Genomic DNA, 16,628 nt, shown 5'->3' with positions numbered 1-16,628 from the left:
CCCGGACAGCTGATGAAACTGTGGGTTTGGACAACCGAAGAATTTCTGCACAAACTGTCAGAAACCGTCTCAGGGAAGCTCATGGGCATGCTCTTAGTCCTCACCAGGGTCTTGAGCTGACTGCAGTTCGGCATCGTAACCGACTTCAGTGGGCAGATGTTCACCTTCAATGGCCACTGCCACAATGGAGAAGTGTGGTCTTCATGGATTTATCCTGGTTTCAATGGCAGTCAGCATGTATGGCTTCATGTGGGTGAGTGGTTTGCTGATGTGAACGTTGTGAGCAGAGTGCCCCATGGTGATGGTGGGGTTATGGTATGGGCAGGCATAAGCTATAGACAACAAACACAATTGCATTTTATCGCTGGAAATTTGAATGCACAGGGATACCATGATGAGATCTCTAGGCCCATCATCGTGCCGTTCACCTTATGAACGCGCTGCCATCACCTTATGTTTCAGCATGATAATGCACGGCCCCATGTTGTAAGGATCTGTACACAATTCCTGGAAGCTGAAATTGTCCCAGTACTTTCATGGCCTGCATACTCACCAGACATGTCACCCACTGAGCATGTGTAAGATGCTCTGGATCGACATGTACGACAGTGTGTTCTAGTTCCCGACATTATCCAGCAACTTCGCACAGCCATTGAAGAGGAGCGAGACAACATTCCACAGTCCACAATCAACAGCCTGATCAACTCAATGCGAAAGAGATGTGTCACACTGCATGAGGCAATCAGTGTCTGGTCACACCAGACACTGATTGGTTTTCTGATCCACGCTCCTACCTTTTTTTAAGGTATCTGTGACCAACAGATGCATATCTGTATTCCCAGTCATGTGAAATCCATAGAATAGGCGTAATTAATTTATTTCATGTACTGATTTCCTTATATGAACTGTAACTCAGTAAAATCATTGAAATTGTTGCATGTTGAGTTTATATTTTTGTTCAGTGTGCAAGTTTTCTAAAATAACTTTATGTGATTATTACGAGGCTTGTAGGACACAGTCCCACAGTTTGCATCTGACCGTAAGGCGCTACAGAGGGTAGTGTGTACAGCCCAGTACATCACTGGGGCCAAGCTTCCTGCCATCCAGGACCTATATACTAGGCAGTATCAGAGGAAGGCCCAAAAAATTGTCAAAGACTCCAGTCACCCAAGTCATAGACTGTTCTCTTTGTTACCGCACGGAAAGTGGTACCGGAGCACCAAGTCTAGGACCAAACGGCTCCTTAGCAGCTTCTAACCCAAAGCCATAAGACTGATGAACAATTAATCAAATTGCAACCCGGACTATTTACTTTGACACCCCCCCATTAGTTTTTTCACTGCTGCTACACGCTGTCTATTTTCTATGCAAAGTCACTTTACCTATACCTACATGTACAGTTGAAGTTGGAAGTTTACATACACTTATGTTGGAGTCATTAATCACTCCAGTTAGGACATCTACTTTGTGCATGAAACAAGTCATTTTTTCAACAATTGTTTACAGACAGATTATTTCACTTATAATTCACTGTATCACAATTCCAGTGGGTCAGAAGTTTACATGCACTAAGTTGACTGCACCTTTAAACAGCTTGGAAAATTCCAGAAAATGGTGTCATGGCTTAAGAAGATTCTGAAAGGCTCATTTACATAATTTGAGTCAATTGGAGGTGTATCTGTGGATATATTTCAAGGCCTACTGTCAAACTCAGTGCCTCTTTGCTTGACATCATGGGAAAATCAAAAGAAATCAGCCAAGGGTAAAGGGAGACCTCCATAAGTCTGGAGAAATTGAGAAATTTGGAGAAATGTCCAAACGCCTGATGGTACCACGTGTACAAACAATAGTATGCAAGTATAACCACCATGGGACCACGCAGCATCATACCGCTCAGGAAGGAGACGCGTTCTGTCTCCTAGAGATGAATGTACTTTGCTGCGAAAAGTGCAAAACAATTCCAGAACAACAGCAAAGGACCTTGTGAAGATGCTGGAGGAAACAGGTTCAAAAGTATCTATAACCACAGTAAAACAAGTCCTATATTGACATAATCTGAAAGGCCGCTCAGCAATGAAGAAGCCACACTACGGTTTGCAACTGCACATGAGCACAAAGATTGTAATTTTTGGAGAAATGTCCTCTGGTCTGATGAAACAAAAATATAACTGTTTGGCCATAATGACCATCGTTATGTTTGGAGGAAAAAAGGGCTTGCAAGCCGAAGAACATCATCCCAACCGTGAAGCATGGGAGTGGCAGCATCATGTTGTGGGGGTGCTTTGCTGCAGGAGGGACTGGTGCACTTCACAAAATAGATGGCATCATGAGTCAGAACAATTATGTGGATATATTGAAGCAACATCTCATGACATCAGTCAGGAAGTTAAATCTTGGTCGCAAATGGGTCTTCCAAATGGACAATGACCCCAAGCATACTTCCAAAGTTGTGGCAAAATGGCTTAAGGACAACAAAGTCAAGGTATTGGAGTGGCCATCACAAAGTCCTGACCTCAATCCTATAGAACATTTGTGGTCAGAACTGAAAAAGGGTGTGCGAGCAAGGAGGCCTACAAACCTTATTGTGGGAAGATGGTGGCTACCCGAAACCTTTGACCCAAGTTAAACAATTCAAAGGCAATGCTACCAAATACTAATTGAGTGTACTTCAACTGTACAAATTACCTCGACAAACCTGTACCTGTGTTAGTTTGATTATTTTTTACTTGAGTTAATTTGTTGAATATTTTCTTGACTCTTGGTTGGTTATGGGTTGTAAAGTAAGCATTTCACTGTATTCGGTGCATGTGACGTTTGATCAATTTGATTTGATTAATTTATCAAGTCTATCTTAGCCAGAGATGTAAAGTTAGAGCCTGTGCGTTATGCTATGTGTATAGTGTAAATAACATTTACCCCCCTAATACACCAGAATGAATAGTCAATCAAGGAGTTACTCTACACAAGAGGAATGCATTAACCTAAATCAACTAGTCGCAAATGAATTGACTCTAAACAATTACAGTGTACACCGAATACGTGATACAGGAGAAAATACAACGGAGTAAGTAACTAACACCATTAGATTTACGTGTTTACATGTGTCTTCAATCCAGAATCATCTCTAAGAGTAATGTGCACAAAGACGGACCTGGCAAACAAGGTCTCATTTAAACCAAAGGAACCTCAGACCTTTTTGCCATTGAAAAACAGAAACTCAACCCCCACCTAAATTAACATGACTTTGCACTCTGCTGATGGAAATCACACCCAGATTAGAATCGAATCAACTCAATTCAATTTGTATGCTATAACCCCACAACAGGAATGTGACTGATAACCGGTCAACCCAACATACAATTTCAACCCGGTCCCTCTGATCAAAATGTGCGGCTCTTTATAAGCTCTTGAAACAATCCAAACACTACAGTTTAATTCACACAATTATATTCACAATGCCAGGTTCAGCTTTAATCACTTGTCTTGAAAGTGCCAGGAGACAAATGGAATCTCCTGTACTTTGGAGTCAAAGTCCCAGGGCTGGAGGTGCGAACTCAAGGTGTACATCGCGCTTTGAAATGCAAACATATAGCCATTGACTCAAATTGTGATTGAATCATTATGCTGTGCTCCCACGCCAGCCAGTCGCTGACGCATCTGAATCACAGAATCCAAGAAGGTCATCATTTCTCCCACTAACCCGAATACAACAGCGCCCCTGGGGTACATCGCTGTTCATATTAGGTGCTGCTTCATAAAGCCACTGTAAAGCACACACAATGAAATATGGTGCATAAATCATTAAAATCTCACTCCTAATCCTTAACCTACAAGTGCTTTTAAAGTGATGGTTTCAGTACACTGTAATGAGTCAGTGTTTATGTAGAGACTTACACAAGCACTGTCAGGTCTGTCTGTAATATGCTATGAAATATCTGCCTGGCCATAGGAGACTCCCACTCAAACATGAACACACACACACACACACACACACACACACACACACACACACACACACACACACACACACACACACACACACACACACACACACACACACACACACACACACACACACACACACACACACACACACACACACACACACACACACAGAGGTAGGGAGGGGAAGTGAAGGAAAACAGCTGGACTGACTGAGGCAGAGCAATAGACATTAGCTGAGCCACTAACGTAATGTAGCATTTAACTCAATGGTCCTTGGTTGTGTGTGTGTGTGTGCGCGGGGGGGGGTTACTAGTGTGTTAGCTTAGCGCAAGGCTGAGCGTTCTGTAGGCAGTGAACCCTGACAAGCTGGAAAACAGTCTTCAGATCAGTTACAGGGCTAATATGTACCTGTCAGAGGTCCTAATTACACCTACACACACACACACACACACATCTGTCAGATACCCTAATTATGAGCAGCTGTGTAAGTGACCACGGGAACGTGCTATGCTAACTAGCTCCCCGAGCAGTGCAGAACACAGCTGAACAGAGCAGTGCAGAGCAGGGCCTTGAGTCAGTTCGGCCACTGGTTTAATCAGTGTATCAGCAGTGTGATTCTCTGTGAACCAGTTTGTTTTACTGGCTGATGTGTGTGATGGAAGCCAGGCTGGCTCTAATGCAGGTGTCTGGCTTCTATCTGTGTCTCTCTAAACAGAGGAGAATAGGAGCTGAACCAGGGCCAGTCTGTGCTCTGTCACATATAGCAGACAGGTACTCCACTGCTCCATGGGCTTTTGTCAAATTTTTGAGGATACGGCTGTATTTTTGGCTGAAGCTTCGTTATTTAGCTGTGTGTTTGGCTAATGCATCAATATAATAGAGTGTTTGGGACTACTGCTTTGGTTACTGTTTGTTTGTCTCAGACCATAGACTGTATCAGAGACCAGAATCGTATGATTTGATTTATGACGTGTGTTTGAGGTGATAAAATGCAGTCAGTCAGCGAGCATTCAGGATCGCTGTTGTCTTTCCCAGCGGATGACAGTCGGTTGTTGGGTGGAGACTGTACTGCACGTGTGCAGAAAGTATCGGTAGTGCAGGCGTGCAGCAGTGGGTAATTGTTCAGGAGGCTGAGAGGCCAAATGTGAAACAGCTGGTAACCATCAGTGCCTGCATGGGGTGAACAATTACAACATGCTCATTCAGTAGACCTTACACATACATTCAGTTTAAGTGGCCCATGCGGGAATCAACACCATAACCCTAGTCTTGTAAGGAGCATCCTCCAACCATTAAGCTATTGGAACCATAGACCTACTTATTACTTGGTTCAGATCAGCACAATAGTTAGAAGTTGCCACTAAACACTGATCCAGGTTCAGATATGTTCTCTCAGCTAATAGTTGAGGTTAGTATATGGGACTGGGTAATCTGATCTGAAAGCTGTGGTTAGGGAGCTAAAATATTAATATAAATTGTAAGTGATTAAGGATTATACCCAGCCTCACACCTCATCACATCAATCATTGCATGGTGGACTCACCACTGACTACATTCAGAATGAGAAAACACTCCACCTGACGTCAGGAGTCACAGGTAATGATGCATTCTAACCACTTACCTGCTGTGGTGGGAAACCATAACATTAGTTAACACCCAGCTGTTTACCCAATGACTCACCTCCTGACTCTACATACAAGCTCACATCAGCCACGCGCTAAGGGGTGTCTGTGTGTGTTTGTGTCTGGGGGTTCCCTGATGTCATCCTGAAAAAGGATAGTTGTTTGGGGTTTTAGGCTGGGTTTCCTTACAGCACTTTGTGACATCTGCTGATGTAAAAAGAGCTTTATAAATACATTTGATTGATTAATTAATTAGAATCTGGATGATCTCTTACTCAAGGCCAAGTGCAGTCAACAATGTGATTTTCCTGTGTGTTAAAAAAAATAAAAAAAATTCATTATAAACAATCACAGTAAGGTACTTAATTGTTACCCAGAAATGACTTGGTTTTGAGTAAAACAAATGGCTGCATTGGACCTTCAATGAATGAATAAATCACACAAGATCCACTTGATTTGGGATGTACCCATTCCAGCACCAGCACAGCTGAGAGAGAATGAGAGAGAAAGAAAGAAAGAGAATCAGCTCAGGTTGGAGATAAGACTGGGGTTTTGGTTGGGGGTTTTATTGGGGTAGTTTACATTTTTTGGGGTTACCCACATCACCTTATCTGTCCCCTCCCCCATATCCCTCCCTCTCCACCCATCCCTCTCTCAGTGAGATTGTGTCCCCTACATGTCTAAGCCTGTTTTCACTGGTGTTTGATGTCAGTTAATTTGCTGTGGTGCTGACAGGCGGATGGCCATTCGGAGGAGAGTATGTGTGTGTGAGAGAGAGAAAGAGAGTGTGTGTATTTGTATGAGTGCTTTGGCATACATATTTGTGTGTGTGTGTGTGTGTGTGTGTGTGTGTGTGTGTGTGTGTGTGTGTGTGGGTTCCCATGCTGGTGTAATTGCTGAGGCTGAATTCGCTGCCCTGGATTACAGGATCTCCCGCAATTTGCTCCCCTGGGAGTGCCAGAGCACTGTGGGAGAAACGTGTGTGTGTATCCAACTCTGTGTGTGTGCATATGTGTGTGTATGCGTTTGTGTGTTTGCGCGTGCGCACATGTGTGTGCGCGTCTGCGCATTGGTCTGTGTGTTAGAGCTCTGTGGGAAAAGTGTGCTCGCTCTGGAATAGGGGGAACAATACAGCCTTTTCTCCTGACGACATCCATGGATTCATGTTTAAACCAACAGTGACACACAGTCACAGTAGCTCACCAGGGGAGTGAGCAGATTACTGCCAGTAGTGACCTGAGTCTCAAGCAAGATTTTACAATCAAACTGTAAGAGACTGTATGTCTCTAGTGACAAGCGTGGTCTGGCCTGGCCAGGTTAGGATAGACAATAAGATGTTGGACGGAGTGGATTTGTTAATGAGACCTACGGTACAGCAGTCCAGGCCATGAGAAAGTTGATCTGTCAGAGCCAGCTGTGGGTTAGCAGCTGTAAATCTCAGGGGAATATAAAGAGAGATGCAGCGTAGAGTTCAACCCCCCAAGGAACAAGGTCATAACATGCACTGTGGACTTGACTGGCTGGGCATTAAACACCATTGAGAAATGCCTTAGCCTCACTAAACCTGCCACCCCTCACATACATAGTGTGCATGCGAAAATGCACGAATACACATATACACACACACCCTCATATTTTCTGCTGAGATTCCCAGCGCTGTATCCAGGCAACATTGTCCTAATGTGGATCTGGGAGACGTGGACCTACAGTATGTGGTGATTTTGTGTGTGTGTCTGTGTGTGTTCTCATAGCCTCCTTAAGGCCAGATGGGTTTAATGAGTGTAGAGTAAAGCTGTTGCTGTCTCTTTGGGACAAATATGTTTATTAGTCACCCAAACAGCATAATGGATATTAGAGGACTGGTAACCGTTAGTGATGACTACATTCCCTGCCAGCTGCTGCCTGCTCTCTGTTCTCTTTCTGGAGGGAGGAATGGGTGAGGAAGGAGGTGAGGTAGGAGTTTGGGGTAAAGGTGGGGTGAGGTAAGGGAGGTTGAGGAGGAGGGTGAGCGACTCAGGTAATGACCCCTAAGATTCAAGGGTCACCGTTGGGTTTAGGTTGGAATTAGGTTACTGAGCAGAGGAGAGCATAGAGAACAGAGCCAAGCCATCAGACAGCATTAGTGTAGATTAGACCTGTCAATCATTCCCCAGTCACCTGAGTAGGTAGAGTTAGAGGGCGTGGCCTGGACTGGGGACAGAACTGTACAGTAACTATACCATGTTTCTTCTTTCCTCTGAACACTGAATGGAATGGTGTCTTGTGCAACAATGTGCTCACCCACATGGGAAGGTGCCCCATCGATGTGTGTATGTATACGTTTGTGTGAACAGTGTGATCAGTCACAGCTATTGTGTGTGTGTGTGTGTATGTGTGTATGTGTGTATGTGTGTATGTGTGTATGTGTGTGTGTGTGTGCGTGCGTGCGTGCGTGCGCGTGTGGCCAGACCTCTGCTGGCCAGACCTCTCCATCATGTCTTGTATTGTGTTGAGCCAAGATAAACACACACTGGTTCACACCTTCATGTACACAAACCACCCATGTCCTATTCACATGCTACTCTCAGCTGCTGCAGCGAGGATGTGTATGTGTGTGTTTGTGTGTTAGCGTGCGTGTGTGCGTGTGTATGAAACAGAGAGGATAGGAGGTGAGAGGAGAGGTAAAGGAGCAAGGAAATGGAAGAGAAGAGGAGAACAGCTCTAGCTGTCTTTTCTCCTCTCCCTCTCTCCATCTCTCTCTGGGCTGTCCTCTGTAACCCCTCAGCTCATTAGTGTTATTTATCACTACAGGATCCTGCCATAAGTCTCTCAGCAGGCTCCCACTCGCCAAGACCTACATCTGACATGTCAGGACGAGAGAGAGAGAGAGAGAGAGAGAGAGAGAGAGAGAGAGAGAGAGAGAGAGAGAGAGAGAGAGAGAGAGAGAGAGAGAGAGAGAGAGAGAGAGAGAGAGAGAGAGAGAGAGAGAGAGAGAGAGAGAGAGAGAGAGAGACTGTCTGTCTGTCTGTCTGTCTGTCTGTGAGACACAGGTTGATGAAGCAGGATGACTCCAGATTATCCATCTCTGTCTGGGTGGGTGTTTGTTTATATTTTTTTGCCAGACCAAGTGTTGCTGAGTCTTCTCTAGCTCTTGCTCTATTGTACATCACCCTGTAGTTACTGTTAAACAGCCACCACTAACATTGAGTGGCTGCTGCCAACACACTGACTCAACTCCAGCCACTTTAATAATGGGAATTGATGGGAAATTATGTAAAATATATCACTAGCCACTTTAAACAATGCTACCTAATATAATGTTTACATACCCTACATTATTCGTCTCATATGTATACGTATATACTGTACTCTATATCATCTACTGCATCTTTATGTAATATATGTATCACTAGCCACTTTAACTATGCCACTTTGTTTACATACTCATCTTATATGTATATACTGTACTCGATACCATCTACTGTATCTTGCCTATGCCGCTCTGTACCATCACTCATTCATATATCTTTATGTACATATTCTTTATCCTCTTACACTTGTGTGTATAAGACAGTAGTTTTGGAATTGTTAGTTAGATTACTTGTTGGTTATTACTGCATTGTCGGAACTAGAAGCACAAGCATTTCGCTACACTCGCATTAACATCTGCTAACCATGTGTATGTGACAAATAAAATTTGATTTGATTTGATTTGACCTGGAATGCTTTTCCAACAGTCTTGAAGGTGATCCCACATATGCTGAGCACTTGTTGGCTGCTTTTCCTTCACTCTGTGGTCCAACTCATCTCATTGTGGAGGCCAGGTCATCTGATGCAGCACTCCATCACTCTCCTTCTTGGTCAAATAGCCCTTACACAGCCTGGAGGTGTGTTAGGTCATTGTCCTGTTGAAAAACAAGTCCCACTAAGCGCAAACCAGATGGGATGGTGTATCACTGCAGATTGCTGTGGTAGCCATGCTGGTTGTGTGCCTTGAATTCTAAATAAATCACTGACAGTGTCATCAGCAAAGCACCCCCACAACATCACACCTCCTCTTCCTCCATGCTTCACGGTGGGAACCACACATGCGGAGATCATCCGTTCACCTACTCTGCGTCTCACAAAGACACTGAGGTTGGAACCAAAAATCTCAAATTTGGACCCATCAGACCAAAGAACAGATTTCCACCGGTCTAATGTCCATTGCTCATGTTCCTTGGCCCAAGCAAGTCACTTCTTGTTATTGGTGTCCTTTAGTAGTGTTTTTTTTGCAGCAATTCAGCCTGATTCACGCAGTCTCCTCTGAACAGTTGATGTTGAGATGTGTCTGTTACTTTAACTCTGTGAAGCATTTATTTAGGCTGCAATTTCTGAGGCTGGTAACTCTAATGAACTTATCCTCTGTAGCAGAGGTAACTCTGGGTCTTCCTTTCCTGTGGCAGTCCTCATGAGAGCCAGTTTCATCATAACGCTTCATGGTTTTTGCGACTGCACTTGAAGAAACTTTCAAAGTTCTTGAAATGTTCCGCATTCACTGACCTTCATGTCTTAAAGTAATGATGGACTGTCGTTTGCCTTTGCTTATTTGAGCTGTTCCTGCCACAATATGGGCTTGGGCTTTTACCAATATACCACCTCCACTTTGTCACAACACAGCTGATTGGCTCAAATTCCTTAAGAGTGAAATCAATTCCACAAATTAACTTTTAACAAGGCACACCTGTTAATTGAAATATATTCCAGGTGACAACCCATGAAGCTTGTTCAGAGACTGCCAAGAGTGTCATCAAGGCGGTGACTTTGAAGAAAGTCAAATATAAAATATTTGTTTAACACTTTTTTGGTTACACTGTAAAAAATGACCCACAGGCTTAGTAAATATTGCTAAAGAAAGTCAAATGATTTTTACTTTTAATTTATTTGAATTATTTCACCTTTATTTAACCAGGTAGGCAAGTTGAGAACAAGTTCTCATTTACAATTGCGACCTGGCCAAGACAAAGCAAAGCAGTTCAACACATACAACAACACAGAGTTACACATGGACTAAAACAAACATACAGTCAATAATACAGTGGAAAAATAAGTCTATATACAATGTGAGCAAATGAGGTGAGATAAGGGAGGTAAAGGCAAAAAAGGCCATGGTGGCAAAGTAAATACAATATAGCAAGTAAAACACTGGAATGGTAGATTTGCAGTGGGAAGAATGTGCAAAGTAGAGAGAAATAATGGGGTGCAAAGGAGCAGAATAAATAAATACAGCAGGGGGAGAGGTAGTTATTTGGGCTAAATTATAGATGGGCTATGTACAGGTGCAGTAATCTGTGAGCTGCTCTGACAGCTGGTGCTTAAAGCTAGTGAGGGAGATAAGTGTTTCCAGTTTCAGAGATTTTTGTAGTTCGTTCCAGTCATTGGCAGCAGAGAACTGGAAGGAGAGGCGGCCAAAGGAAGAATTGGTTGTTGGAGTGACCAGAGAGATATACCTGCTGGAGCGAGTGCTACAGGTGGGAGATGCTATGGTGACCAGAGAGCTGAGATAAGGGGGGACTTTAGCTAGCAGGGTCTTGTAGATGACCTGGAGCCAGTGGGTTTGGCGATGAGTATGAAACGAGGGCCAGCCAACGAGAGCGTACAGGTCGCAGTGGTGGGTAGTATATGGGGCTTTGGTGACAAAACGTATGGCACTGTGATAGACTGCATCCAATTTATTGAGTAGCGTATTGGAGGCTATTTTGTAAATGACATCGCCGAAGTCGAGGATCGGTAGGATGGTCAGGTTTACAAGGGTATGTTTGGCAGCATGAGTGAAGGATGCTGTGTTGCGAAATAGGAAGCCAATTCTAGATTTAACTTTGGATTGGAGATTTTGATATGAGTCTGGAAGGAGAGTTTACAGTCTAACCAGACACCTAGGTATTTGTAGTTGTCCACATATTCTAAGTCAGAACCGTCCAGAGTAGTGATGTTGGACAGGCGGGCAACTGCAGGTAGCGATCGGTTGAAGAACATGCATTTAGTTTTACTTGTATTTAAGAGCAATTGGAGGCCACGGAAGGAAGGTTGTATGGCATTGAAGCTCGTTTGGAGGGTTGTTAACACAGTGTCCAAAGAAGGGCAGGAAGTTTACAGAATGGTGTCGTCTGCGTAGAGGTGGATCTGAGACTCGCCAGCAGCAAGAGCGACATCATTGATGTATACAGAGAAGAGAGTCAGTCCAAGAATTCAACCTTGTGGCACCCCCATAGCAGCCCGGACAACAGGCCCTCCGATTTGACACACTGAACTCTATCAGAGAAGTAGTTGGTGAACCAGGCGAGGCAATCATTTGAGAAACCAAGGCTGCCTCCAGGGTGGCGCAGTGGTTAAGGGCGCTGTACTGCAGCGCCAGCTGTGCCATCAGAGACTCTGGGTTCGCGCCCAGGCTCTGTCGTAACTGGCCGCGACCGGGAGGTCCATGGGGCGATGCACAATTGGCCTAGCGTCATCCGGGTTAGGGAGGGCTTGGTCGGTAGGGATGTCCTTTCCTCATCGCGCACCAGCGACTCCTGTGGCGGGCCGGGCGCAGTGCGCGCTAACCAAGGTTGCCAGGTGCACGGTGTTTCCTCCGACACATTGGTGCGGCTGGCTTCTGGGTTGGATGCGCGCTGTGTTAAGAAGCAGTGCGGCTAGGTTGGGTTGTGTATCGGAGGACGCATGACTTTCAACCTTCGTCTCTCCCGAGCCCGTACGGGAGTTGTAGCGATGAGACAAGATAGTAGCTACTACAACAATTGGGCACCTCAGCCACGCTCAAGGTCCTAAACGATTTTAGAAAGAAAGGGTCCAGATTGTCTAGCCCAGCTGATTTGTAGGGGTCCAGATTTTGCAGCTCTTTCAGAACATCAGCTGACTGGATTTGGGAGAAGGAGAAATGGGCAGGGCTTGGGCGAGTTGCTGTGGGGGTTGCAGTGCTGTTGACTGGGGTAGGGGTAGCCAGGTGGAAAGCATAGCCAGCCGTAGAAAAATGCTTATTGAAATTCTCAATTAAATTATTATATAATTTATCGGTGGTGATAGGAAACACTATCTTCAGTGCAGTGGCCAGCTGGGAGGAGGTGTTCTTATTCTCCATGGACTTTACAGTGTCCCCGAACTTTTCTGTGTTTGTATTGCAGGAAGCAAATTTCTGCTTGAAAAAGCTAGCTGCCTTTTCTAACTGCCTGTGTATATTGGTTTCTAGCTTTCCTGAAAAGTTGCATATCACGGGGGCTGTTCGATGCTAATGCAGAACGCCATAGGATGTTTTTGTGTTGGTTAAGGGCAGTCAGGTCTGGAGAGAACCAAGGGCTATATCTGTTCCTGGTTCTGCATTTCTTGAATGGGGCATGCTTGTTTAAGATGGTTAGGAAGGCATTTAAAAAAATAACCAGGCATCCTCTACTGACGGGATGAGATCAATATCCTTCAGGATACCCCGGCCAGGTCGATTAGAAAGGCCTGCTCACTGAAGTCTTTCAGGGAGTGTTTGACAGTGATGAGTGGAGGTTGTTTGACCGCTGACCCATTACGCATGCAGGCAATGGGGCAGTGATCGCTGAGATCTTGGTTGAAAACAGCAGAGGTGTATTTAGAGGGCAAGTTGGTTAGAATGATATCTATGAGGGTACCCGTGTTTACGGCTTTGGGGTGGTACCTGGTAGGTTGATAATTTGCATGAGATTGAGGGCATCAAACATAGATTGAAGGATGGCTGGGATGTTCCAGTTTAGGTCGCCTAGCAGCACGAGCACTGAAGATAGATGGGGGGGAAATCAGTTCACATATGGTGTTCAGAGCACAGCTGGGGGCAGAGGGTGGTCTATAGCAGGCGGCAACGGTGAAAGACTTGTTTTTAGAGAGGTGTATTTTTAAAAGTAGAAGTTCAAATTGTTTGGGTACAGACCTGGATAGTAAGGACAGAGCTCTGCACGCTATCTTTGCAATAGATTGCAACAACGGCCCCTTTGGCCGTTCTATCTTGTCTGAAAATGTTGTCGTTAAGGATGAAGATTTCAGAATTTTTGGTGGTCTTCCTAAGCCAGGATTCAGATACTTAAAATAATAGTTTTCTGGTTTTACTTACAATTTTGAATATAGTACTTAATTTATATGTGTTGAAAAAGACTGGCATTTGCAAATAAAATTCCAAGGTAATATGCTGCTAAATTTGAACTAATATTTCTAAGTAACAACCAACAACTTAAAAATATGATATTCAAATTATCATTATTGTGTTGGACTGACATGCTAGATCTAGTTCTGATTTCGGTTGTCCTTGGAACATTTCAACGGATATCATCTTGATCTTTCTCCTCTGGAAAGGCCATGTGGCAGGTAAGGACCAAATTATAACTTGGAATGTAGTTTGGATCTCTCCACACATATTTTCAATGAAATGTCAAAAATATTCATAATATTCTTCAAGTACGAAAAGCCTTTAGCTATATTGCCAGAGTACGTTATATATTTGCACATTGATAAACTAGCTAGTTAACCGCCATGATGTCTGTATAGTTAGTTAGTGGTGGGCATGCTACTAGCTAGTTAATGGCCATGATGTCTGTATAGTTAACTAGTGGTGGGCATGCTACTAGCTAGTTGACTTCCATGATGTCTGTATAGTTAACTAGTGGTGGGCATGCTACTAGCTAGTTAACTTCCGTGATGTCTGTATAGTTAGTAGGAACCCAATTTAAATACATTTTACTAACCTGAGTACTATAGGTACCTGAGCAAAAAACATTTGTAGATTAAACATAGAATATCAATTATGATACTGAGTAAATTCAGCAAATTAAACTTACAATATTAGTTCTGTAACTGATTACATGAAGCATATCAAACTTATAACATTAGTTCTGGGACTTAAAGGACTTAAGCAGGTCAACATAAAAAACTGTTCTGAACCTGATAAAATTAAGTTGAATGAAAGGAATTTTTGAGATCCTGTTAGTTGTTTGCACTTAATATATTTGAGTTTGTAATGAACTTAAAGCGAAGTATATTATACTTAAATAATCCTCGTTGTTGGATTTACTTAAAAAGCTGATGCAAATAGTTCCCTACATTTTTTAAAGTAAAAGGGGCACAATATATTTTACAGTGTACTACATGATTCCATTTGTGTTATTTCATAGTTTTTATGTCTTCACTATTATTCTACAGTTTAGAAAATAGTACAAATAAAGAAATAAAGAAAATTCAATTGAGTAAAATATATATATATATAACAATGTTGGAACCAGATTTTGTTCGTTTTTTTTACATGATTGTAGACTATCTTTATAATTTGTGCAACTGCATCATTTTGTCATCATAAAAAAAAATCTGACATATGATGTAGTTTGAAATTCAGAATGTATTAAATTATAATTGCATACTAAATTGATATTTCAATCCTCTATCTCAATGTCCATCCTATGTTCTCCGCTCTGTCATCCCCATAGACATTGGTCAGCCCCTCCATCTCCTCTTGACCGGCTCGTTGACTCTGTGCTCTCATCTGGATCGCACACCACACCCCCTTAGGTGCACGTGCAAAGAGCATGCATGAGGGTGTGAGCCTTCTCGTAGCCTGCCAGCCCGTGATTGGTCTGTGCCAGCACAATGTCATGTGTATTAGTCAGAATGGATCAATATTTAATCAAATATCTCTATTTGTAGCAAACTTTATGATAATTCAATGTGGGGATCGAACTTCATAATAAACCAATTTTAGAGGCCAAAACGTCCATAACATACAGTGGCAAGAAAAAGTATGTGAAACCTTTGGAAATACCAGAATTTCTGCATAAACTGGTCCTAAAATTTGATCTGATTTTCATCTAGGTAACAACAATAGACAAACCCAGTCTGCTTAAACTAATAACACACAAACAATTATACATTTTCATGTCTTTATTGAACACACCATGTAAACATACACAGTGCAGGGTGGATAAAGTATGTGAACCCTTGGATTCAATAACTGGTTGACCCTCCTTTGGCAGCAATAACCTCAACCAAACATTTTCTGTAGTTGCGGATCAGACCTGCACAACTGTCAGGAGGAATTTTGGGCCATTCCTCTTTACAAAACTGTTTCAGTTCAGCAATATTCTTGGGATGCCTGGTGTGAACTTCTCTCTTGAGGTCATGCCACAGCATCTCAATCCGGTTGAGGTCAGGACTCTGACTGGGCCACTCCAGAAGGCATATTTTCTTCTGTTGAAGCCATTCTGTTGTTGATTTACTTCTGTGTTTTGGGTCGTTGTCCTGTTGCAGCACCCAACTTCTGTTGAGCTTCAATTGGCAGACAGATAGCCTAACATTCCCCTGCAAAATGTCTTGATAAACTTGGGAATTCATTTTTCCATCAATGATAGCAAGCTGTCCAGACCCTGAGGCAGCAAAGCAGCTCCAAACCATGATGCTCCCCCGACCTGTGATGATGTTTTGATGTTGGTGTGCTGTGCCTTTTTCCCCCAGACATAGTGTTGAGTGTTCCTTCCAAACAACTCAACTATAGTTTCATCTGTCTACAAAGTATTTTGCCAGTAGGGCTGTGGAACATCCAGGTGCGCTTTTGCAAACTTTAGACGTGCAGCATTGTTTTTTTTGACAGCAGTGTTGTCTTCGGTGGTGTCCTCCCATGAACACCATTCTTGTTTAGTGTTTTACGTATCGTACACTCGTCAACAGAGATGTCAGCATGTTCCAGAGATTTCTGTAAGTCTTTAGCTGACACTCTAGGATTCTTCTTAACCTCATTGAACATTCTGCGCTGTGCTCTTGCAGTCATCTTTGCAGGACAGCCACTCCTAGGGAGAGTAGCAACAGTGCTGAACTTTCTCCATTTATAGACAATTTGTCTTGCCGTGGACTGATGAACATCAAGGCTTTTAGAGATACTTTTTTAACACTTTCCAGCTTTATGCAAGTCAACAATTCTTAATCTTAGGTCTTCTGAGATCTCTTTTGTTCGAGGCATGGTTCACATCAGGCAATACCTTTGTGAATAGAAAACTCAAATTGTGTGAGTGTTTTTATAGGGCAGGGCAGCTCTAACCAACATCTCCA

Source organism: Oncorhynchus kisutch, linkage group LG5 (assembly GCF_002021735.2).
Source record: "Oncorhynchus kisutch isolate 150728-3 linkage group LG5, Okis_V2, whole genome shotgun sequence".
Lineage (NCBI taxonomy): Eukaryota > Metazoa > Chordata > Actinopteri > Salmoniformes > Salmonidae > Oncorhynchus > Oncorhynchus kisutch.
Note: the sequence above shows the minus strand (reverse complement) of the source record.